Raw genomic sequence first — 26980 nt, 5'->3', positions numbered from 1 at the left:
GATAACTAACATTCTTTGTCCCACTGTAATTAAACTGATTGACTGTCAAGAGAAAGAGAGAGAGAGAGAAAGAGAAAGAGAGAGAGAGAGAGAGCAATACCTTGGTGCGATCATAGGAAACAGGATCAAGAAGTAACAGAAAAGGAGAAGAACGGTGGTTCACGCAGTTATCCAGTGGACAATGAGACGGAAGTGCCCAGTACCAATTTCCAGTGTATTAAAACACCTATGCAGTGGCATCGGTGGGAGTCACAGAGAAATGGTGGACGTCTTCTGGCGAAATGGAGAGACCACATCCAAAGAAATGAGGGAAAAAACGAAATCCAGATCGCCGAGCAAAAGTTGTCAAGGATATCCTTCAAAGAGTTATATGTCCAAGAGAGAAGATTGAGGAAAACAAGGGCACACCACCTTTAGTGCTCATCTCCCTGATATCGTTCTCCCTTTAGAAACCATAACCCTTCAGTATAGTAACACAATAATCTTTGAAATTAATGTTTTGCTGATACAGTAAGTGGCTAACCTGTACCAAAAGTCTCAAGTCTTTAATATGTGAACCATTTTATGGACAGCGTTTCCTACATTTGCATTTTCTTCTAGCTAGCGAGACGGCAGTATAGTAACACAATAATCTTTGAAATTAATGTTTTGCTGATACAGTAAGTGGCTAACCTGTACCAAAAGTCTCAAGTCTTTAATATGTGAACCATTTTATGGACAGCGTTTCCTACATTTGCATTTTCTTCTAGCTAGCGAGACGGCAGAAGTAAGCCTGTTGAGCGTTTAGAGGAGGGGCCCATTTGTTCTCTCTGACAGACTTCAATAGTACATGGAAAATACTACGTGTGGAGGTTCTCATCGGACTGGCCAGTCAGTGTGAGTCTCCTGACTTTTGGCTCCCGCTTTTATGTTTCTTCGTTTGACTCTCTCCCTTTAGTGACGTTGATGGTGTCGACATGGGTTTTAGTATACTGTCTGTTGTACTTTGTGCTACTCTTCCTGATGGTGTAGCTTCTTTTACGAGCCTTCAACAATTTATTGAGACTAGTGTGTATTTAGAGGGAAGGATGCCTCACAGTTTCACTTTCACGAGCATCTACCTGCGTTTAGAGGCTCTACTCGTCAACAAGTGGCGAAACTGGTTGAAAGTCAACAAGGCAATCAATGTCGATGTCCATGAAGGCAATGTCGATAATAATTCTAAGACGAATCAGTGAGAAAGTAACGAGTCAGATGTGATCTTGGCAAATGCACTATGCACAGAACTTTAAGGAGGATATTGATTATAACTTCTGTTACAGAATATAGCCACAGCATCTGGGGACATTTGCGTTAGCTTTTTAATATATGCTTAGCGTTATATGTTGCAGACACCACATTTGGAGTGAAACTACAGCGACACCTTCGTTTTAAGAATATTAGTACCAGGTTAATGAAGGTAAACCAACTAGATTAAATTCACAAAATTAGGAACAGATTACGCGAAGGAAATGTCTGCTGCATGAGGACCCACGTGTATTAAAATAAACAATTGCATTAATAATTTGAAATTTACAGGGTAATTCACCTAACATTACCGCTGGATATATTTCGTAAACCACATCAAATACTGACGAATCGATTCCACAGACCGAACGTGAGGAGAGGGGCTAGTGTAACTGGTTAATACAAACCATAAAAAAATGCACGGAATTATGTTTTTTAACACAAACCTGCGTTTTTTAAAATGGAACCCCGTTAGTTTTGTTGGCACATCTGAACATATAAACAAATACCTTATCAGTGCCGTTTGTTGCATTGTAAAATGTTAATTACTTCCGGAGATATTGTAACCTAAAGTTGACGCTTGAGTACCACTCCTCCGCTGTTCGATCGTGTGTATCGGAGAGCACTGAATTACGTAGGGATCCCAAGGGAACGGTGCTGGACCTTAGGTACAGAAGAGACTGGAACAGCACATTACGTCCACATGCTAACACCTTTTTATTGGTCTTTTTCACTGACGCACATGTACATTACCATGAGGGGTGAGGTACACGTACACACGTGGTTTCCGTTTTCAATTACGGAGTGGAATAGAGTGTGTCCCGACATGTCAGGCCAATAGATGTTCAATGTGGTGGCCATCATTTGCTGCACTCAATTGCAATCTCTGGCGCAATGAATGTCGTACACGCCGCAGTACATCTGGTGTAATGTCGCCGCAGGCTGCCACAATACGTTGTTTCATATCCTCTGGGGTTGTAGGCACATCACGGTACACATTTTCCTTTAACGTACCCCATACAAAGAAGTCCAGAGGTGTAAGATCAGGAGAACGAGCTGGCCAATTTATGTGTCCTCCACGTCCTATGAAACACCCGTCGAACATCCTGTCAAGGGTCAGCCTAGTGTTAATTGCGGAATGTGCAGGTGCACCATCACATACGTTGACGCGTTTCCAGTGGGACATTTTCGAGCAACGTTGGCAGATCATTCTGTAGAAACGCGATATATGTTGCAGCTGTTTGGGCCCCTACAATGAAGTGAGGACCAATGAGGTGGTCGCCAATGATTCCGCACCATACATTTACAGTCCACGGTCGCTGTCGCTCTACCTGTCTGAGCCAGCGAGGATTGTCCACGGACCAGTAATGCATGTTCCGTAGATTCACTGCCCCGTGGTTTGTGAAACCCGCTTCATCGGTAAACAGGTAGAACTGCAACGCATTCTCTGTTGATGCCCATTGACAGAATTGCACTCGATGATTAAAGTCATCACCATGTAATTGCTGATATAGCGACACATGAAACGGGTGAAAGCGGTGACGATGCAGTATGCGCATGACACTACTTTGACCCAGTCCACCGGCTCTCGCAATGTCCCGTGTACTCATGTGTGGGTTCATGGCAACAGCAGCTAACACACCAACTGCACCCGCTTCTCCTGTGACGGGCCTGTTACGGACCCGTTTGCGTGCTACGACCATACCTGTTGCATACAGTTGGCGGTAGATGGTTTGCAATGTGTGGCACGTTGGATGCTCTCTCTCCGGGTACCGTTCTGCATTACACCCTTCAGGCTTCAGCTGCATTTCGTCGACACTCGCCATAGATGGGTATCATCTCCACCTTTTCAGAGTTCGAATACACCATGGTCACAGTTCCTACAACACTACACTATCACAGACGTCTGGTAACACGGTGTACTACATTTGGTCTGCGTGCGGAGACGAATGCAGAATAACAATAGCAGCAAGCGCTACATGCGGACACTGCGACAGCTAGACCAAACCACAACAGTGCACTACAGCCACACTCGTAAACACGGTCGTCATCGTAAACATGTCCGTGCAGATGCTGCTCGCCGACCGTGGCCCGTGTTTGTTACAACACGCAACTGAACGTCGGAGGTTTCAAGCGTCAACTTTAGGTTACAATATCTCCGGATGTACTTAAAGTTTTACAATGCAACAAACGGCACTGATTACGTATTTGTTTATATGTTCAGATGTGCTAACAAAACTAACGTGGTTCCATTTTAAAAAACGTAGGTTTGTGTTAAAAAACATACTTCCGTGCATTTTTGTATGGTTTGTATTAAACAATTACACTAGCCCCTCTCCTCACGTTCGGTCTGTGGAATCGGTTCGTCAGTATTTGATGTGGTTTACGAAATATATTCAGCGGTAACGTTAGGTGACTCACCCTGTATATGAAGCGAGGAAATTAAACAATTATCTACTTCATTGCAGAGTCATATGAATTGGGTAAGACATTATACATTATTTGCTCTGTGGAGCCCAATGAAAGCAGTTGCATAAATGGGTTACAAGCTTTCAGGGAGCAAGTAAGTTAACAGTTTCTCCCGCTTCCCACGCCCGGGTTCCCGGGTTCGATTCCCGGTGGGGTCAGGGATTTTCTCTGCCTCGTGATGGCTGGGTGTTGTGTGCTGTCCTTAGGTTAGTTAGGTTTAAGTAGTTCTAAGTTCTAGGGGACTTATGACCACAGCAGTTGAGTCCCACAGTGCTCAGAGCCATTTGAACCATTTTTGAACAGTTTCTCCACTTCCCCTCCTTCACCCCAGTAAATAAGGAAGAACTCAAGGCACTAGTCTCCATTCTACATTTCAATGGGTTCGGACGTCATAAAGCTGAGACGTGTCCTTAAAAGAGCTTATGGCCCGCTTCGCAGCACTAAAAGTAAATGTCGTGTGACTGGAGCCTCCCGTCGTGTAGACCGTTCGCCGGGAGCAAGTCTTTCGATTTGACGTCACATCGACGACTTTTGCGTCGATGGGGATTAAATGATGATGATTCGGACAACACAACGCCCAGTCCCTGAGCGGAGAACATCTCCGACATAGCCGGGAATCGAACCCGGGCACTTAGGATTGACATTCTGTCGTGCTCAACACTCAGCTACCGGGGGCGGACTTCGAGGCGCTCTAGGTAGTGAAATCTTGTTCTGTATCAGGGATCATAGTCCCGCAACACAGCGTGAAAGTTCTGTGGATTGTCGAAGCATGTGGGTGCATATGATGTGCCTTCTAGACCCACTCATCACAATCCCCGGAGGACAAAAACATCATTTTAATTTCATGGGCAACTCCAACTGCCGCCGCCATGGCAGGTGGCTCTTACTTCGCTTATAGGTTGGTCCGCTGTCACCAGTAGGAGGCATGGGGAACATACCACTACTTGCCTCCACTCTGTCACGTGTTAGAAAGTAGGCTGTGACTGACCCATCCGTCCGTGCAGTATCTAGGACGCAGCATGACAGAGGCAAGTCACTTCTACTTCAACCGGGACTCCACACCTACGCCATGACAACGAAAGACTCTCACTCAGCAATGAGTTCCCATCCCTATGGACTGATTCGCAATAACTTGGTATCCGCTCGTTAACTGGTATTAATGCTTGAGATTAACAGACAGCTGTTATCTTGTGCTCCTTGTGTACTTTGAGTTTGTTATAATTACACTCAACTCTGATAGTGGTTTGCACTGGATTTGTAACTTCTGATTTTGCTAGTTTTACATAAACTCAAGAGACAATTCCTATAAAGTCAGAAAATCATTATGTCCTGTATTCAGACAATTAGAAAATTATTGGATTTTTTGTCAAGCAAGAATTTTACGTTTTCTTAATCAAGCTGATATTAATTTATGTCTACCTGCAAGCTGTCTTTTGCTTGTCGAGCCCACGAAAGTCACAACAACTAGTACCAGATGGACATGTGACCCTACATATCTGACATGAATAATGGCAAAGCGTCACAGTCGGTGTGTGGAATGAGCGCTGTAAGATTGTGGATGAGAAGACACGACAAAATGACGGAAAGAAGTTATTGTTTTTGGACGTGATAATCGTGGATGAAATTTCCCGATTTGTTGCTTCAACGACTTGTATCACTCACAGCCATGTAACACGGCGTAAAAATGGTGTGGTAATCCTACGTTACCACTCGTATTATACTGCCATCTCGGCGGCCGCTGCCGTTAACGATTCAACTGGTTCGCTCCAGCGAAGGTCCGGCGGACAGGCGGCAGCACGATCAAATAATGGAGAAAGCACCGCATTTGGGTTGGCGCTTCAAGCCGACAAACGGACAAACGGCACCACCTCAAGAGACTGACAAGCAATCTTCCTGATATAATCCTAGAGCAACGTGAACTCGGCCTCATTCTGTTATTGTGTGTTCTCCTGTTAACTTGACACTGCTGTCAGTACTCTCTGAGTTGTACTGTATTGTCATTGTTCTTGGACTGTGTATGGATCTTCTGAATTGTTTTCCTGTTAACGTAATTTGCACTGTAGGCGCGTACTTGCCCGTGTGTAGCTACTACAAAGGTGGCGATGCATGGTTGAATGTCGACGCATTTTTTGCCTTATTGACGATGTCGTCAGGTGCATACTTGGAGGTAGTGATTAAAAGTTGACTGCAGCAACAGCTTGAAAGCCTAAAACTTTGTAAATACCCCAGATTTACCACTTGTTAGCGAAGTTGTACCCTCTGGAGGATCGTGTGCCTTTCATTTTACAAAATGTGTATCTTGTTAACGCCATATTATCGGCATCATAGTCATTGAAGTGGACTGACAAAGCAGCCAGTCCACAGTGACGGGTAGCCGAAAGAAAGGCACGCGTACTCACACACGCCGACTGGCGTGATTTCTGGAACAGGATAAGTAGTGAATTCTAATAAGAAAAGTATGCAGCTCCTCGAATACTTAACTTTTATTCTTTGTTGGTTTACAACGTTCTTCTTGTTGAGACATTTCATACGATAACTATCAAACTATGTAAGGCTAATGGCGCCTTGCTAGGTCGTAGCCATGGACTTAGCTAAAGGCTATTCTAACTGTCTCTCGGCAAATGAGAGGAAGGCTTCGTCAGTGTAGTCGCTAGCAAAGTCGTCGTACAACTGGGACGAGTGCTATTCCGTATCTAGAGACCTGCCTTGTGGTGGCGCTCGGTCTGCAATCACACAGTGGCGACACGCGGGTCCGACATGTACTAAATGGACCGCGGCCGATTTAAGCTACCACCTAACAAGTGTGGTGTCTGGCTGTGACACCACAGTCATATTATTTACGTGAGAGTGCATATTTACCAGTTGAAGAAACAACCTGAACAGTCATATCGGGCTTCGGCTGCAGAATGGCAGATCATAGTGAAAAGTGCCGTTTCGTTAGTTCTCAGTCTAATGAATCTTACGCTAATACCGCGGTCAAGGATGCTATCATTAGGGCAGCTCCTGATAAACAGGTCCCCAGCAGTGGATACAGCACCTTGGAATAAGTCCTCTCTACAGCACAATCGGTCAGTTTCCCGTGTGGTGGGCCAACTGTTGGACTGCTGCGTGGGCATGGCCGATTTCAATTTAGACGACGGTAGGCACTGGTGTCTTAGTACAACTTCAGAAGAGGACATCGTGGAGATGCAGCACGCCCAGCCACGACGCTCCACACAAACAATTCCGCTGCGGAGTGGTTCTCAATAGCCCCAGCCTTCTTGCACCGTTGTCTTATTAAACATGCCTGGCACACCTGCCCTAAGCATTCGTCTTCTGATCACTACTAGAGGAACAAGGAACACATTGCAGCAGTGTGTCTCTCGCGCTACGTTCAGGCTGCGACTTTGACGTCTCAATCTATGGACATTAACATCGTGAACCCGGCACTGGCCATCTTGCGAGTGTTTCTAACAATACGCAATTGAATCCCATACTGTGACTATACAATGATGGCAGCTTTTTGCGACAAATGAAATTTTGTGCTAGAAGAGGACTCAAACCCGGATTTCCCACTCATCACGAGTGGTCGCTTTAACCACTTCTGCGGTCCGAGCACACCTCCAGGACAGATCCAAACTTCCATAAGTCACATAATGACAACCCTTACGCTCGCACGACAAGTTATTACCCTACAAGGAAGAAAAATATTTAATCGTCATTTTAGCCCGTTGCGACATCGATACATCAATAATGACTACGATGTCTGTGTTTATGCAGTACCTTTACCTCCCAAATGAAATACATTGTATTGTGAAGATACAGGCACTCTTCAAACACAGATATTGTAACCATCAATGATGTTTCCAACAAACTGTCCATCAATGTTTGTATTAAATGGAGGCTCCTAAGCTTCAAGAGGATACCAGTGCTCTGGTTTTACACATTAATTATATCTGTACCTTAGGTCCCTGCCATTGTCTCCTATCTCTCGCCGTCTTCTTTACTGTAACTGAACAACGAGTTCCTGTATTTTGACGGTTCACGGCAGAGACGGTATGCAAGGTTATGGTCTGCCCATTGAAATTACTTGTAGTGGCTGTGGTTTTATAGAATATCTGTTTGGCGTGGATTATTTTGCGATACTTGAGTTTACGATAACAGATTCAGTTAAACTAATTTAAGACGTTGTGCCATATCAGGAAAAGTACGAGCTTTGTATGAGAGTTTTGGACGTTTTCCTTTGCGTGTGCTAGGCAAGGTCAAAAATTTACAGCAGCACATTACTCTCAAACCCATAGCACATCACGTTTCTCCAGATCCTGATAAGTGCCCTTCTGCTCTGTGACCTCATAATGGAAGAGCTCGCAGCTGACTGCTTTGGATGTAATTGAACCTATGTCTTCTAGCCAATGGGCTATACCATTAGTGATTATCAATAAACTCTCAGTGATTTCAAGAGGATAATTAATTCATACCTTTTTTTCGACAGATACTCCATCCTCCATCCAGAAGAAAAGATGGCAAAACTGTTGGGGGGGGGGGGGGGGAGGAAGGGAATGAGAGCCGTATTTTCCCAAACTGGATCTGCAACAGGCATACTTACCACTTGATGAGCAGTCATGGCAGTTACTTGTAGTCAACATGCCCTTTGGTCTTTACCGGTAGAAGCAGTTGGTTATTCGAGCCGCAGGCATTCCAGCCCTTTTCTACGTTTTATGGAGCAACTCGCCCAATGTGTACATTGTTGTATAAACTACGTAGACGACAATGTAGTTATGGGGCCCATGGCCAGGGATCATCTGTGGAACCTTAGCTTCTCTTACAGGCCTCGCAGGACACAGCTCTCTACTGCAGTCTGGATGAATAATATTTCTTTCAGACCTCTAATGGATACCTGGGACACGTCCAGTCAGGACACAACAAACATATAATCCTTTCGCGGCTATTGAGGACCTCCCTCGACCCACAATTTCAAGGACGTCAAGGAGTTTTCAGATGGGGTTGCTTATTACTACAAAAGCCTTCTCTGGGCAGCTACTACTGCATATGCTATAGACCAGTTACTCAAAAACGGCGTATTGGCTATTTGGACGCCAGCATGTGAACAAGTATCCAGGAGTTTGGAGGACGGCCTTCATGTAGCCACATGACTGGTCACATTTCAGCACAGATCGACTGATTTCATTGGCTACAGATGCTCCTCAGTATGGCCTGGGGGCTGCACTTGCCCATTGTAATCCTGATAGTTCAGAGAAGACGATAACATTTGCCTCAAAGACGCTCAACACGATATGGAAGAATTATTCTCAGATCAGGAAGGAGGCTCTTGCTATTATTTATGCAATCAAGATGTTTCATCTGTTTCTACATGTTTCACCTGGTCATGGGTTATAAGTCTCAAGTCTTCCTCGTCAGCTACATGGTGCATCTGTCACACAAGATGACACACAGACTTTAACAGTGGGCCCTATTTCTCGATCGTATCAGCACAAGATTCAATTCTGTCTGACGACTTGGCACCCCAGTGCAGATGTACTCTCACATCTCCCTACGGGTTACAACTCCAGTTTCACCCAGGCAGGAAACCTTTGTTAGCCGGCCGCTGTGACCGAGCTGTTCTAGGTGCTTCAGTCCGGAACCGCGCGGCTGCTACGGTCGCAGGTTCAAATCCTACCTTGGGCATGGATGTGTGTGGTGTCCTTCGGTTAGTTAGGTTTAAGTAGTTCTTAGTCTAGGGGACTGATGACCTCAGATGTTAAGTTCCGTAGTGCTTAAAGCCATTTTCTGAAACCTTTCCTTTTAGCCCGTGGATGGAGCCCCTGTTATGAGCTAATGCATCGCTCACATGATGAGCCCAGATCTGGAACTCCATCAGGTGCAGCAGTGTCTCCAGATAGAGTGGCTAGAATGTCCTCCTATACAAGTGTTGGAATCCATCTGTAGTTATTTTTCGCTGCTCCTTAGACTGGCGTAGCATGTGAAAGTTGCTGGATTTTGACGGGCTACTCCTGTAACTGAAATATCAGATCTGAAGATGGTTCTGAATGAACCGAAACCGGTCATATGAATAAAAAAAATTGCAATCAAGACGGATTTTAAGTAACATTATAAAATCACTGATTGCTGTTATCCCATAAGACATTATGTCTGTTTTTGCATCCTTAGACTGACTCTCTTTGATGGTGTAACATTGTTGGCTACTGAACACACAGTGCCATTGGTGTTCATTAGTGTGTCCCTTCAGCTCTAACACCACAGTCACTGGGAGGGGTCAATAACCAAGATGCCGGATCGTGACCATGTCTACTGGCTTGGTTTTGGTCATGGGATTGGACATGTATTGGTTATGGCCCAAGAGCGCAGGCCACCAAGCTGCTCTGCGGCATTATTGGGATTCAGATTAGTTGCTTGTCATATATGCCTACTCCCAGCATCCATACATAGCTAACTGCCTTTTCAAGGCGGCAGATTTGACGGTCCAGGTCTTCCCTATGGATCTTCTCCACAGAAGGTCTTCCTGCAGCCTGGTGACAGACAGTGACCCATAGTTTATCTCACTGATTTTTGATGACTTTTGTGTGCAACATAGTATGCGAAAAGTCATGAAAGCACCCTTACTCACCCTTACTCGAATGGGGACGCAAAACACCTCTTACAGACTTTCAAAGCACAGATAAAGAAGTACATCGGAGACAAGTGGGTGGCAGAAGCACTCATGCATTTTCTCAGTTGTTACAGGTCGACATTGCTTGGCGAGAAGACCTGACCAAGCTGCTGCGTGGGTGGCTGCTCCATATGGTACTGCACTCCTTGTTGCCCACCCTGCACATGGCTAGCGCTCCTATGTCGCCGCTCTATGTGCGCTGGACCTCTCTGAGCCATGCCTTTGGTTGATGGGAGAATTGGATTCCAATTATCATTCATGGCCAGTGGGACCTCAGAGTCTTTACACTCCGACACAGGAGATGGTCCGCCATTGCAACCAACTACGCCACTGGATGAGCGTTCATCATTCGCTATCCCCCACACACAACTCACAAACCTTCCTCCTTTCCAGAATCTGGGGTTACGTCTTCTCCTTTGTTCCTCAGGGCTTCTCCCCTGTTTTTGGCCCCCAACTCTTGTGCTCCTAACGCACCATTAACCGCTGTTTCGCCAGCCCTCAGCACAATCGCAACAGGCTCGGTTCAGAAGAGGTCCTGTGGCAGGCAGAGGCAGTGGATAGTGGGTAGGTGCCATCTCAGGCAATTCCATGTCCCAGGTCCGACGATGTAAACATGGATCAAGTTCTGACTTTGGAATCCCCACAGCCGACATTTTTCCACTGGGCACTCACCCGCCATGGAACTGTCAACACTATAGCCACTTGTAACCCTACTCTGTGGCTTCAAGCCACAGGAAGTTTCTTACCTCGGTGAGGGCGCCGTGGGCGGTGCATAGGAGGAAATGAACATTACTTTTTTGGGCGCCACGCATCATAACATGCATCGAGAGAGGAACACCGGGATTGCCCCATCTCACAGTCGCCCACTCGTATTGTACTGGCACCTCGGCAGTCACTACCGTCTTGTAAATGCCGATACTTGACGGCGGATGTCAGGCCGCCAGGTTACGGCATGAGCGAACATTAGAGGTTGCCCCGCATTGTGATCAGCGTACACAATGGAGGGACTGCGCCACCTCGAGAGGCTGACAAGCAGTCTGTGTGATATAATCCTGGAGTAGAGTGCACCCGGCCTAATTCTGCTACTGTGTGTTCTCTATCTGCCATAATTTTGGAGTAGTGTGCACTCGGCTTCATTCTGTTACTGTGTTTTCTCGTGTTAACTCCACTCCACTCTCTGAACTCTCTGCATTGAATTGGATTCGGCCTGATATTGCCCTCGAACTGTGAATTGAACTTCTAAACTGCTTTTTTTTTCTTTCATTAAAGTGATATAAGCTCTTTCTGTATTCATATTTGTGTGTGTAGCTACTACAAGCAGTGGTCATAAAGAGATCCTAGCAAACGTGGATCAGAGACGAGTTTTATATGGTCAGTTACAACCAATTTCAAATCCGACAGGAATCACTTCTGTCACTAAAGACAGGTGCCCGAATCCAAATGTCAGTGCATGCACTTCTCTTCGTAATCTTTGCTTGGAAAGTATTTGAGGTGTCCAGCAAAACACCACTGATCACTGTAGATCATAGTCGTATAACTGACATCTTCAGTGGACCTAGTAAAGGAGAACATTAATGGCTAGAGGACGTGTAGTGTACACCGATGAGTCACGATTATACCCCTACTCAGGTACCGCAAGGCGTCGATTGAACGTGTGGACCAGCGATGCATTTGACCAACATTGTATAGAACAGGCTGGATTTCGTTCTATGATATTTCGGGGGTGTCTTTTGTACTACGACTTGGACCGATCTGTTAAAGGGGGGACATGACCTTAGCTGTTTAGTCCCCCTTAAACATCCCAACAACCACCACCACCGATCTGTTAAAACTGCATCTCTCAAATCTTCATGATTAGTAAGCAGTGGACATTTTCGGCTTCGAAGATGGCAACGGCTTTGTTCACAATAAAGCAACCCCCCACACTCCTAATCTGTTAGAACACGCAGCCTCTTAAACATCAACTGATATTAACGTAATAGTTAATGCCGGTAATTACTTCGAATTGTGGGTCCAATGTAGCAATTAATTTCAGACCACGTTGATTGCTGTATGGCATGGGCGATCGACCCGTCGATCACGAGGCTGAGACTGGGTTAAGCCTGAGGTACCAAAAACAGAATAGTACCAGGTTATTTCGAGAAAAATTAAGTTCATTAGTGACTTGGAGAAATGAGACTGTGGAGGTTTTGTCAGACAGGATTCGAAAAATAAATGCACAAACGTTGTAACTGCCACAGAATGGAGAGACTAATAAAGTGCTGTTCAAATGTGTGTGAAATCTCATGCGACTTAACTGCTAAGGTCATCAGTCCCTAAGCTTACACACTACTTAACCGAAGGACAAACACACACACCCATGCCCGAGAAAGGACTCGAACCTCCGCCAGGAAAAGTGCTGTTACAAGAAGCCGAGAACAGGGCGCTAGATGTACGAGGCCTGTTCAGAAAGTAAGCTCCGATTGATTGCCAAATTGAAACCACAGTGAATATCAGAAATGTTTTACTTGTAACAATTAGCTACACCTTTCAGCTACTTCTCTACGTAGTCGCCGTTCTGACTTAGACTTTTGTCATAGCGTTGTACCAACTTTTCAATAGCCTCATCATAGAAGGCAGCCGCCAGTGCTTTCCGCCAGTTCTCCACGCTGGCCTACACCTCGTTGTCTGTGTCAAAATGTTGTCTTCAAAGACAGCAGTTCATGTGACCAGAGATGAAACTCAGGGGGAGACAATTGCGGACTGTATTGTGGGTAATCTAACATTTCCATTTGAAAACGATGCAGGAGCATCTTCATTGCCCCTGCAGAATGCGGCTGAGAATTGTCTTGAAGAAGAAACAGCACGACAGTTATGTAATGTTAGCTGCATAGCTTCAGGCGAAATTTCTCACCAGGCCCTCGTACTTGGCGGCAGACACTATTTTCTAGACATCTTTACGCACTCACTGCGAGCTCAGAAATGAGAAGAGCGACGTGATGCTAACTGGGGTTATACTAGAGACACTACCCAACACATCTGTGCAAAGCTTTATCGGACTTTCATAGTCGTTTCCATTTCGCGACCGATCGGAGCTTACTTTCTGAACGCCCCTCGTATTTTTGCCGGAAGTACCACCGGAGATGTCAAGTCGGGTGAGCATGGAGAATCCCAATGATCTTGCGGCAGCTCTAAGGATTGCCCCATACTTAGAGGAGATAGAGTATGCGATGAACCACAGGTTAGAGCATTGCGTCCTGGAAGCGGAAATTAAGTGTTCTGGTTGTGGCCAGGTAGGGCACATTAGGAGACTATGTCAGCATCAGTTGCGGTGTTACTCATGTGGGAAAATGAGTCACCGAGCAGTGAAATGCAGGAGTAAAAGTAGGAGGGAACCTCGGAGGCAGCAGCCGTTAAACGAGAACGGGATTGCTTCAACCGGCAGAGAGCAGTCCCAGTTAAATTAGGTAATGCGCTTGTAGGTGCACAGACAAAATGCTACCATATTAGGCTTGGTGAACGGAAGGCAACAAAGGTTTCTCGCTGACACGCGGGCACACGTGTCTGTTATTAGTCTAGACCTGGTTAGCAGTAGAAGGCTTGAGCTACCACGTTATAGATTACGTTGGGTGGGATATAGTAAAGTGGAGTTATTGGGTACGACGGTACTTCATTTCGTGGTCTCAGGAACTAAGTTTAGTGCACAGGTAGAGGTGTTACAATGTGTAGGTGAGGAGTATTCGGTGATTCTCGGACAGGACTTCTTGAAAAGCATCGTGCGAAGACAGATCTTTGGCAACAAATAATGGAACTCATTGAAACGATGTTTCGAATGAGGGAAATGGTTGCAGATGGACGAATGTCGCAAGGCGCACTTAACAAGAAGGCGACACCAGGTAAACGGCGAACGGATTCATTAAAGATCGATCAGCAGGATAACATACCGGCAGGTACAGGGAAGGTAGTTTGGGTTTCGATAAATACGAACTTGCCAAAGGAGACATTGTCATGGTGGAGCCACTCTCGAGTAATGAGGAGTTGGATAATGCACAGTGTTTTATGCGGAGTAGTTTAGCTCACGCAAGTTATGTGGAAGGAGATTATAGAGTTCCTGTAAGTAAAGATAACTTCGGCATAGCGGATTTTAGCTTGTCGAAAGGGATGTTCTGGGCTACATTGGGTTTTTGTGATGAAGATGTCCTCGATAGGGAGGATTTAGAGATGAGCCGTAATAAAAACGTCAACGAAGCGCAATTAAGGGGAAAACTACAGCATTTGCAGGGAGACGACTGTGTCGCGTTGGAGGAATTGTTATTGAAATTTAGCGATTTATTTGGAATGGAGGGTAGGTTACCGGCAACACCTATTAGGAAGCATCACATACCAACGTAGGATAATACACCAGTGTTTAGGAAACCATATAGGATAGCACGTCATATGCAGCCACTATTAGAGAAGTTTATAGAACAACTACTACGGCATGGAATCATAGAACATAGAGATAGTCCATATTCAGGGAATGTAGTTCTCGTACCTAAAACGTCGGTGAATGGTATTAGGAAATATAGGTTTTGTTGTCATTACAGGTTTCTGAATGCGAAAACCATTTCTGGCGCATATTTGATTACGAGTATCACGGCCACATTGGATAATCTGGGACAATCTATGTACTTTACGACGACGGATTTACGGAGTGGATACCATCAGTTGGAAGTAGCGCTAGAGAATAGGTGAAAGACAGCTTATACTGTTCCTGGGGGTCACTGTCAGTATATAAGTATGCCTTTCGGGTTGAAAAATGTATCGGCAACTTATCAGCGATTATTAGATGAGATTTTAAAGAGATTGAAACCTAAGACGGGTACGGTTTGCCTAGATGACACTATAGTATTTTCGAAGGATATACCAGAACATGTATCGCGTTTAAGAGAAGTCTTTTGAAGCTTGTGGTCGGCACTGTTAACATTAGAAAAATGTAATTTTGCGCAGACGCAGGTCAAATATTTAGGTCATGTGATCAGTGAACAAGGGGTTCAAAGCGATCCTCGGTTAACAGAGGCAGTTCAGAATTTTCCGAAACCACGTACAACGATGCATTTACAATCGTATATTGGGTTCTTTTCATATTATCATAAATTTGTAAAAGATTTTGCTAAAATAGCTGAGCGGTTAACAAAGCTTTCAATGAAAGGGGTTGAAACACGTATGTATTCATTACCAGCGATGGCGAGACATGACAGAATCTCTGACCAGAGAGTTATTTATCGTTGCTAGTCTGCGCTTGACCGCGCGAGACGACAGTGCTAGTCAGTTGCGTGTAGCGAGTCGGCAGGAACAGTAGTAGCATGTAGCTAGTCGACGGGAACAGTTGTACTCTGTCTGTAGCAGTAGTCAATCGACAGTAGTAGCGAGTGGACGGTTGTACTGAGCAGACGTCGGCATGCGTCGACGGCGTGTTCTTCTTGCGACTCTGGTCAGGATTGTGGTGGACGATGAGTATTGTTGTAGAAGGTAATGGTTCAAATGGTTCAAATGGCTCTGAGCACTATGGGACTCAACTGCTGTGGTCATATGTCCCCTAGAACTTAGAACTACTTAAACCTAACTAACCTAAGGACATCGCACACATCCATGCCCGAGGCAGGATTGGAACCTGCGACCGTAGTGGTCGTGCGGTTCCAGACTGTAGCGCCTTTAACCGCTCGGCCACTCCGGCCGGCTAGAAGGTAATGAAGCAGCATTGCGCACATTTAGTAATGTATGTTAATTGTAATTAATTTGTTCAAAAAATGCCCCAATAATAATTTTTTTATAAAGTAACTCTTTTAAAGAAAAACATTCATTTCAATTTAAAGAATATTTCCTACGCATTTCCTCCAAGAATCAAAATTAAATATACGCCAGCATTGCACGAAGCTGTGTCGATGGATAAGAGCAGATATAGATGCAGTTTTTATTGAGGTAAGAATTTGGCATTTTTATTCAGAATACAGGGCCGAAGGTCAGCGCTGCTGTCCTTATAAAATTTATCAGGTTTAATTATCAGATATTATTATTACTGTTGAGATGTTACATTTTGTTCATGGTTCATTATTTAATCAATATTATTGTGTGGGTTTTTGGTCAATAATCATTCCTTAATTTTGTGGGGAGTTTAAGCTCGGTTCCATTTCACATTTTTTATTAAACATTATTTTGTTGGGAGGTTACGCTTGGCACCATTTTGCATTTTTATTCTTTAATATTTCTGCGGGGAGATTACACTTGGCGACATCCGGACCAGGATCGTATTTCTTTGTGAATATTCTGAGAACTAGTCATATATCTGCTCTTATTTACTTAAATGTAATTAGCATTTGGCGCAACGCATTTTCTAATTTGTCAATCTTTCTTCCACAGATCATCGGCAAATTGTTGCTCTTCGTTGTATTTGTCTTTGTTGCTTTTTGCATTGTGCTTGTTTCATTTGTGATTAATTTGTTTTGAAAAAAATGCCGCGAAAGACTGTTAACAGTACATCGCGAGGTATAATGAGTGAAATAACCGACTTAAATAACTTCACCGATAGTACTTGCGACACTCAGTATCTTAATGACAGTCCTCAATTTACAGACAATCAGAGTGTGCGGATTATTAATGTTGATTTTGATCCTAGTGATGAACAGACGAATTCAATTGTGTCCTCTGTTAATTTAACGACAATTGATGACGCGGGGCGTTCTGTTGCAGTGAGCGCTGCCCAGCTTAACACACCCGGTTTGCAGAATTTACGTGACGAACGGACAGATTTTTCTAACGAAAATGAACAGTGTAATCAGTGTACGACAGAGTTATTTAATTCCGATATAGTGACTAACAGTGCACATCCGATTAGCAAACCTTTTCAAGAATCACAAAATATCCTAATGGATACACAATACGTGACAAATGTAGATGCGCCATCAAACAGCACAGAGAATGGAGTAGGTAATATTAGCTTGGACCAATTTATGGCATTATTAGTACAAATGTGTGAAAAAGAAACGAGATTATGAAACAACTTTTTGATGAACATTTCAAACAACAGAACGAAATTTTCGACAACCATTTCAAACAATTTAATAAAATTTTCGACAACCATTTCAAACAGTCGAACGAAATACAAGACAACCTTAACGAACAGAACAAACAAGTTAGTGAACAGATTACAGCCGTTACCGAGAACGTGATGATACAAAAGATCAATTACGTGAGTATACTAAGACTTGTGCTACGAACAATAGTGAAGAAATTACATCTGTTGCACAAGAATTAAATAATACACATGTAGCCACAGCAGAATCACATAGAGTTGAAATTAGTGCAGTCACTGAACAATGTCCTAAAAACGCAACACAAATACGCGACGAGTTTAATTTAAAGTCACCAGAAGTTTCACACACTCTCAATACAGAAGTCGATTAGAAATTTGAACAACAGATCAGCCACATTGACGAACGTATTAAAGTAACAGAAATGAAAAATGTTTTTGCCTTAGCGACAACAGAATCAGTTAGAGAAGAAATTAAAGCAGTCACTGAACAACGTTCAGAAAACGCAACACAGATACGCGACGAGTTTAATTTAAAGTCACCAGAACTTTCACGCACTCTGGATACGGAAGTCGATAAGAAATGTGAACAGCAGAACAAGCAAATTGACGAACGTATTACAGTGACAGAAATGAAAAATGTTTCAGTCTCTAACACGTCACAGCGTACGGCACATTCCGATCGTTTCTCACACTCGTACAGCCAGTGTAACTTGAGTAATTTGCAGAAACTACGGGACTTAAAATCCGAAAATATACAGACAAACAGATTCTCACACAAACCTGAACGTGTTCACAAATTCAGAGACGATTACGTTGATTATAAGCAATTTGTATGTGTAAAAAAATTTAAGCTATTTGAAAATGACAGAGCACAGATACACGCATTGAACTGGATACGTCGATTTATTTTTGTACTTTCTCCAGCTTGGTCTGTAACGCAGAAACTAGCTTTGAACCGGATACGACAATTTGCTCTTGAATTTTTACCAGCATTTCGTGTAATGCACAAACTACAATTAGCATGGATACAGCATTTTGTTTTTAAATTTTCACCAGCATTGCCTGAAATGCAAAAGCCAAAATTTATTTGTAGCGCGTAATAGACCTCAAGGGATTCATTACGCTTTTATGAGTATGTGCCGTAGCGTGCACAGGGCCCCGAGCCGTAGTAGTGCTGTTTCATCTTTAGTTTTCTGCACTGTTGCTTTCTCTTCTACTATCCTTTATATCTATTAAAACAGCTGTTTAACTATTGCTCTACTTAGGATTAAGAACAGTCTAAAGAAAACCTGATCCGACAAATTTCCCGAAAGTGACAATTTTTCATTAGACACTCCCGAAATGACAACTATCGCCGTAACTTAAATAGCAGATAAAATTATAATCTTCAGTCTGTGTAAAATTATCAGCAATAGCGAACACACTTTGGTAACAATACAGGTTTTTCTCCGCAACAGCAACAAAACCAACCGGTTAGCATACCTAACCAACAATGCAGTCTGCAAGGTCAACCAAGCCTTAATGTTTCGCCGCGTGCAGGTATAGTCTCAGCTCCAATAAATAGTAACGCACAGCAACAAGGAAACCAGTACGTACATAAAACACACTATTACAATTCCTATCGCAATGCTCCGTATAGAAACGGCTATCATGACAGACGTAAAATTAAAGAGCACAATTTTCAGCGTACGTATAATAACAGTCTGTCTTATCAGCAGCAAGAACATCATTAACAACATATAATCATGAATGAACCAGACAGTAGGTATCATCCAGAACGTAATACGTCAGGAAGAAATAATAGACAGTACAAATAGTTGAAATGCCACAGCATCCTCCTGAAAATAATAACACGCCAGATAGAATTTGATTAAATACAGTACAGTTGCATATTCCAGTAACGCAAACAATACTTTTGACACGCAGAATCTTGTTCACGAAAACGTTATTTGAAACATGCTGATGTAATTAATTCCATACCAAATGAATCTACTATGCTATCTCCGTCTGTTATACTGAAAAATGCTGAACCACCTAACAAAATTAAAGAATTAGTAAACAATCCTACATCTCGTCGACTACGACACCATGAAATAATTGACATTGCGCTGAACAACATCAAACGTGCCGCAGAGCGCCGGAGAAGACAACAAAAACAGGTGTGTACACGCCGTGACTTTCACGTTGGACAGAAGATATTAGTACGTACACACTATTTATCCAACAAAATAAAAGGTAGGTGCAGTAAATTTGAACTTCTATACGCAGGTCCATATCGGATTCGCAGCAGTCCTCACCCCAATGTTGTACACGTCGAAACTTTGAGAACCGGAAAATCCAAAGGTAACCACCACATATCGAATATCAAACCTTTTATTGAATGAAGATACTTTATGATTTAACATGCTGTAATGCCATTTGCTAATTTTTATGACCACTTATGCAATTATATTCACATGAACATTTACTGATGATTGTCGTATTTTTTCTTGGCAAGCGCCCAGCAAGGTAAAGTTAGCAGGTCGCTCTCTTTGTCGTTACACATCAGACCGTGCACATTTTTCCAGGTAAACTTAAGTATCTTATGAATAATTATGCAATTTTATCTAGTGACATATTAATTTTATTAAATTCTCTCTCCATTAAAAGTCTTTAAGTCACGCCTCTATTAACTACACAACATACAAGCTGAACACAAAGAAAGTCACATTTCTTGTCATCATTTTTATGTATGTACGATTGTTTTCTTGTTTTGTTTTATGCACTATGAAATAGTTAAGATATAGCAAACACCAGTTGACTTTGACATTTTTGCCTTATGATATCTCAACATCGTGACTACTTTACTTTTTTTTGCTGCTACATTGTGATACACTGGATACATTTTTGCCTCTGAACACTATCTATGTTTTTGACATATTACGTTTTCTGTCATGCTATGCTGTATGCTCAATTATGCTACTATAAACCAGTTTTCATTTAATGAGTATATGATTTAAATGCAAGACATTATTCTTTGTTCATCATTTTCAGAAAGAAATAACGTATAAAAGAAATAAATGAAACAGAAATGGGAATTTCACCTTCGTAATTAACGAAAGAAGATGCAAAAAAAAAAAAAAACTGATGAGGAAGAGTGAATGGATCAGGATTAACAAGCATTGACAAGAATATACTATACACATCGTAGAATAGTAGTCTTAACTAATTTTTTCTTCCAGAATACAAGGCTATTGATGCAGGTTGTCAGACAGATCTACACATCTTCGTTTTAGTGATGAAATATGATAGAAATAAGGAATAGTTGTGTAATGAGTAATGAAGTGACTTTTTTGCAGATGATAATGAATGGTGATGAATAATGATGAAGAATATGCTACTATGGATAATGAAGTTTTTCTTTACAGGTGATGATAATAATGGAGTTATGGTGATATGGATAATGAAGTTTTTCTTTGCAGATGAAAATAATGATGAAGTTTATATATTTGCTGTTAGTTAAGAGATGCTATGTAGTTATTTAAGTATTTGTTGCAGTTCATTTTGACAGTATGTGTTATATTGCATAGTATGATGACTGAAGGTTTTGGAAAGGACAGCTAGGGAACACACTTTTTTTATACACATTTCACTACCTGTTAATTCGAAGTTCACTACTTTTCAGCATAAAATGCGTTTCTTCTTTCAGTTTAATAATCCATTTTTTGTGATTTGCAGGAGAAATTATTTATGAAATTAATGTGCTATAAGCAGTTGTTAATTAAACCTATGTCATTTATAAATGTGATTACATATACTCTACTTGTTTCATAATCTTGCTACAGCTGACTCATGACGAATGACGTTATGCCAATGTTCTCTGTCAAACGATTTATATACATTATCCTGTAATACTATGTCATTTATTAGCTTTTGTTTTCAATGATGACTTCTGATAGTTTATAATTAGGCAATGAGTGCCAATGTTCTCTGTAAAACGACTCATGAACATTCATGAACATTATTCTGTAATACTATGTCATTTATTAGCTCCTGTTTTCAATGATGACTTCTGATGGTTTATAATTAGGCAATGAGTGCCAGTGTTCTCTGTAGGGCCGGCCGTGGTGGCCGTGCGGTTCTAGGCGCTCCAGTCCGGAGCCGCGCTGCTGCTACGGTCGCAGGTTCGAATCCTGCCTCGGGCATGAGTGTGTGTGATGTCCTTAGGTTAGTTAGGTTTAAGTAGTTCTAAGTTCTAGGGGACTAATGACCACAGCAGTTCAGTCCCATAGTGCTCAGAGCCATTTGAACCATTTTTTTGTTCTCTGTAAAACGACTCATGTACATTATTCTGTAATACTATGTCACTTATTAGCTCCTGTTTTCAGTGATGACTTCTGATGGTTTATAATTAGGCAATAAGTGCAAATGTTCTCTGTAAAACAACTCATGAACATTATTCTGTAATACTACATACATGGTACAGAAATGTTCAATAACTGGGCAATGAGTGCCACCAACTATTAGTGTAATTCTCAGTGAAGACTAGAATGTGACTTAATGTCCTTCACCTTATGACCTAATTACCTGGAATTACTGCAATATCCGTTTGTCCTGTATATCCTCATGATCATGGAGCACTATATTTGGGTTTTTCACTAATTCTACGTTGGTGTATCTTACAAGAACGTGGTGTTGACACGACATGCTGTCCTTCACCGTGAGCGATGGAGATGCTATTATGGTCCCACTGTTTGGTGTACCTAATGTACTACCAAAATGATAACATCGAATATTACTACGATATTTCAGTATTTTGGCTACGCTGATTAATACTTCTGGGAAAAGAACTTCAGATTGTCTCACTTGGTGTTGTGCTTCTGTAGAAAGATATGGACTTTCAGTGCAGCTGTGTGCAACTTAAAGTGCTACAACCATGATGCAATCCTTCCCTTTCCTATCCTAATTCTTGTAACATAGTGAAAATCATTTTGCTAACATGATTTGTATTCATGACATATACAATTTTGATTTGCTGATATGATCTGAACTTCAGTGCATGTGCACTTATGTCATTTATTAATTTGTTTTGAACTCATTGTATATATGTATATTTCGTCATTACCTGATATGTTCTGTACTCGGTGCATGTGCACTATATTTACTTCATGTTCTACACCTATATATCTGTATATTCTGTGATTGCAAAGTTAGTTAGTTAACAAAAATTTGTTGCTCATGGCAAGTCCAAATGACTCACCATCGCTGCCAAATTTTTGCCCCCCCCCCTCCCCCAGTGGAGGGTTATGAAACACGTATGTATTCGTATTCATTACCAGCGATGGCGATGCATGACAGAATCTCTGACCAGAGAGTTATTTATCGTTGCTAGTCTGCGCTTGACCGCGCGAGACGACAGTGCTAGTCAGTTGCGTGTAGCGAGTCGGCAGGAACAGTAGTAGCATGTAGCTAGTCGACGGGAACAGTTGTACTCTGTCTGTAGCAGTAGTCAATCGACAGTAGTAGCGAGTGGACGGTTGTACTGAGCAGACGTCGGCATGCGTTTTTATTGAGGTAAGAATTTTGCTTTTTTATTCAGAAAATAGGGCCGAAGGTTAGCGCTGGTGTCCTTATAAAATTTATCAGGTTTAATTATTTCACAGGGCCGAAGGTCAGCGCTGCTGCCCTTATAAAATTTACCAGATATTATTATTTATGTTGAGATGTTACATTTGGTTCATGGTTCATTATTTAATCAATATTATTGTGTGGGGTTTTGGTCAATAATCATTCCTTAATTTTGTGGGGAGTTTAAGCTCGGTTCCATTTCACATTTTTTATTAAACATTATTTTGTTGGGAGGTTACGCTTGGCTCCATTTCCAATTTTAATTTAACAATTATTTCTGCGGGGAGATTACAGGGTTATATTTCAATGGACGGAGGAATGTCAGAAAGCTTTCGATGAATTAAAGATGAGATTAGTTTCTGGTCCGGTGTTGGTGTTTCCGAATCTTGAAGAAGACTTCATCTTATCATGTGACGCTTCAAATGGCGCAGTAGGATGTGTTTTGGGGCAAATGGTGGATGGGCAGGAGCATCGGGTGGCTTATGCTTCTATAGAGTTAAATAGGCCAGAGCGGAATTATCGTACAACGGAAAAGGAGATGTTGGCTGTAATATATGGAGTAACGTATTTTCATTATTACATTTACGGTAGGAAGTTTAAGGTCGTGACGTATCATGTAGTGTTGAGATGGTTACTGGGACTCAATGACCCTTCTAGTCGATAAACACTGTGGGCTCTAAAATTAAGTGAGTTTGACTTTGAAGTAAATCATACTCCAAGGAAGAAACACGGGAATGCAATTGCATTTAGTCGCAAATTAGACGCTTAGAAGCAATGGGTAAGAGTGTCGCGGAATGGCAAAGGGCACAAGCAGAGGATTAGGAGTGCCCGAATTTTAGAACTTAACCACATTTCGTTGTGGAGGCAAATTTGTTCTGTAGAGTTACCAGGTGCGGACCACGGGTAGTGGTACCAAAGAGTTTGAGAGTGGAAATCTTGAGGCAGGCCCATGCTCATGTGCTCTTGGGGCATGCTGGTCGTCGAGCAACGGCAAGACGAGTAGCAGAACGATTTTGGTGGCGCACTCGGAGAAGGGATGTGGAATAATATGTGAATACGTAGCAAATTGTGTGCCGTGTGCTCAGTGAGCGGATGCGACGCGGGCAAGAATTCCATTGCAAAGGTTACCAGAGGCTTCGAAACCATTCGAATTTGTCGGGCTAGATATCTGCGGGCCATACAAAAATACACCGGCAGGGAATCGCTACGTTTTAACTATAATTGATCAATTTTCGTGGTTTCTAGCCTTGGTCGCAATACCAGACCAGTAGGCAAGTACGGTAGCACAGGCCTTAGTTAATAACTGGTTATTGAAGTTTCGGGTGCCTTATATCATAATTACGGGTCAGGGAACGAACTTCAAGTCCGAATTAATATCACAATTGTGTCTTTCATTGAGAATTAAAAAATTACGGACTAGTCCATTTCATTCGCAGGCGAATGGGAGAACAGAGCGAGTACATAGAACAATTTCTAAATCCTAAGTTATTGTGTGAATGGAAACCATGATAACTGGGACGTTTATCTTCCATACGTGGTATGGAGTTATAACACTAAAATACATTTGGGGGGCAGAATGTCACCATTCGAGGTGGTCTATGGAAGAAAGATGCCATCGCCGTTTGACTTTCTGTGTCCGAAATCGGGAGCTAAAGGGGACTCAGTGAGGGCATTTGCACGAACAATACGGGAAGTCAGGAAGAGGGTACAGAAGGCCAATACGAAAAGCGTTAGAGAGGCAGGAAGAACCAAATAAGTGGTTGGGACCTTTACCACAGTACAGGGTAGGTCAATGAGTATTAATCACGAATTCATATATACCTAAGGTAAAGACGAAAAAATTCTTGACGAAGTACCACGGATCATACCAGGTAGTGGAGACGACTTCGCTGTGAATGTTAAAGTGTAGCTGCCAACAAAAACATCCATTATCTACGTGAGTAGAGTAAAGCCTTTTAATGGAATGGTGGACGGATTACCTCAATTACAAGGAAGTGACCCGATTTCACAGGCTAGGCAAAGCAAACGGAAGAAGTAGTTCTAAGGGAAAGGACAACGGTGGACGCATTATTTTTCGTATGCGTTACGGTCACGGAGAGAGTAAATAATTCTATGTGTGTTATTGTATGGCATGTTTACATTTTACATTTTTGTATCAAGTGATAATTTGCGTTATGTTTTTGTGTGAGTGTTTTTTTCTGTTTCTCTTTTCTCGCTTTTTGGTGGGTCCGATAATAGCTGCGTTTTTCTTGTTTGTTGTTTTAGCTTTGTCATTGTATGGGGGAGAATATTTCTTTTTTTGTTCGGAGAAATCGATAGGGGCAGAGTGAACTATCGGGAATTTTTGAGGACGTCATACGATGTTGTAATTTCTTGTAGTTTCTTGTAGTGGAAAGGGGTGGTACAGGCATGTTTCGTTTCCTTTCTTTGCTGGGACAAGTGGTGATTTGCGCTAATCGAATATTTTTTTCTGATAGTAGTACATGCGAAGTTGGATTTTTCCTGGGAATTACGAAAGGCTCAGATTGAAACAAAGAGGTGATACCAACACAAATCCTACTTCCAGAAGGAAGGGAGGCAATGGTGTATTTGGTATCTACGCCGATACGTGTGATGATCACTTGTTATGCCAATCAGATAGCGGATAAAATGAGGAGGTTGCAACTGTGGGGGAGTGGAATAGTTATAAATGGTACGGTTTGTGAGATTCTATGGGAGGATTTCCGTCTTCCGGCATCACGTACGGGTGAAACAGCTTTAACTTCGTCACAGGGAACCTTGTTTTATCCGGAAGGGGTTCTGGAGATATTACCAGTGCAGAATTTGACATATTTGAACTCCACGTTAAATTCAGAGTTTTTGGAAACGTTGCATTCCTTTAATAATTCACGGGAAGGAACTATCACGGTTAATAAAGTATTGGCACACATTCGAACGTTACAACAGCATCGGAGCAACAGGATAATGACAGTAAGCGTTTTAGCCACAGGGTGTGCCGTTTCCCTATTTTTCTTTAGCTTTGTGGAGAATGTGGAAACTTACACCAGTGGATGAGGTGCCAAGACATCACTTGCCTACGGCATGGGTAACCATTGTAAACGGTATACAGGTGTAGAGTTGAAAGGAGGAAGGTGTGCTGCACTAGTGTCAGTCCTAGTCGAGGGAAAGGGAAATTGTATCAAATTCAATGAAGGCGCAGTTGGGCGATGAAATTTGCGGCTGCTGGCAGAGTGTGGTAACAGTCGACAGCCAGCAGGCCAGGCAATGTAAACATGACACTCGCGGGCCTGGATCTGAGATGGCGGTATTGCACACTCGATTTGTTTGGAGTGGTGCAACAATGAGGCAGGAAACCACAGCGTTGCTTGATATTATTGCGATGTATGAGGCGGGGCACTATGCAAGAGTCAGGAGGGTGATTTGTAAGTGGCTGATGTGTGGGAATTTATCCCTGCCATAGTTTCTATCTCTCTCTGACACAACATCAGAAACGAGGGGAAAACCAGTATAAATATACGGGCAATTTTAGCTTGGGACAGAGGGTGCCAGGCCAGTCGAGCATCGGGACAGACCTGTGCTGGTCTACACTTAGAGGGGCCAGTCTCGCAGCAATGTTGTAAGTATTCTACATGAACTTGTACCTTGTTTCCATATACCTGTGCTTGCTATATTCCGCCTCCGGGGCACAACGCCGGGCCAGGACGGAACGGCACCTGGGAACTTGGAGATCACACAGTCTGCAGCATCCAGGAGGGGCTCGGTTCCACTCCAGTCTATGGACCACATTCACTTCCCACCTGGCGTACAGGGGTCCAGGCGAGGCAAACGTTGCGGGAGGCGCAGCAGTGCTGCAGCAGCGCCTGAAGCGGCGGCGGGTGTTGTCATCTGGAAAGCACCACTAACGGCAAGTTGCGGCATCACATCGAGGAGGGTACGGGTTC

The sequence above is a fragment of the Schistocerca piceifrons genome, chromosome 4, assembly GCF_021461385.2.
Source record: "Schistocerca piceifrons isolate TAMUIC-IGC-003096 chromosome 4, iqSchPice1.1, whole genome shotgun sequence".
NCBI classification, from domain to species: Eukaryota; Metazoa; Arthropoda; class Insecta; order Orthoptera; family Acrididae; genus Schistocerca; species Schistocerca piceifrons.
The sequence above is the reverse complement of the archived record's forward strand: the minus strand, read 5'-3'. Positions refer to the sequence as shown.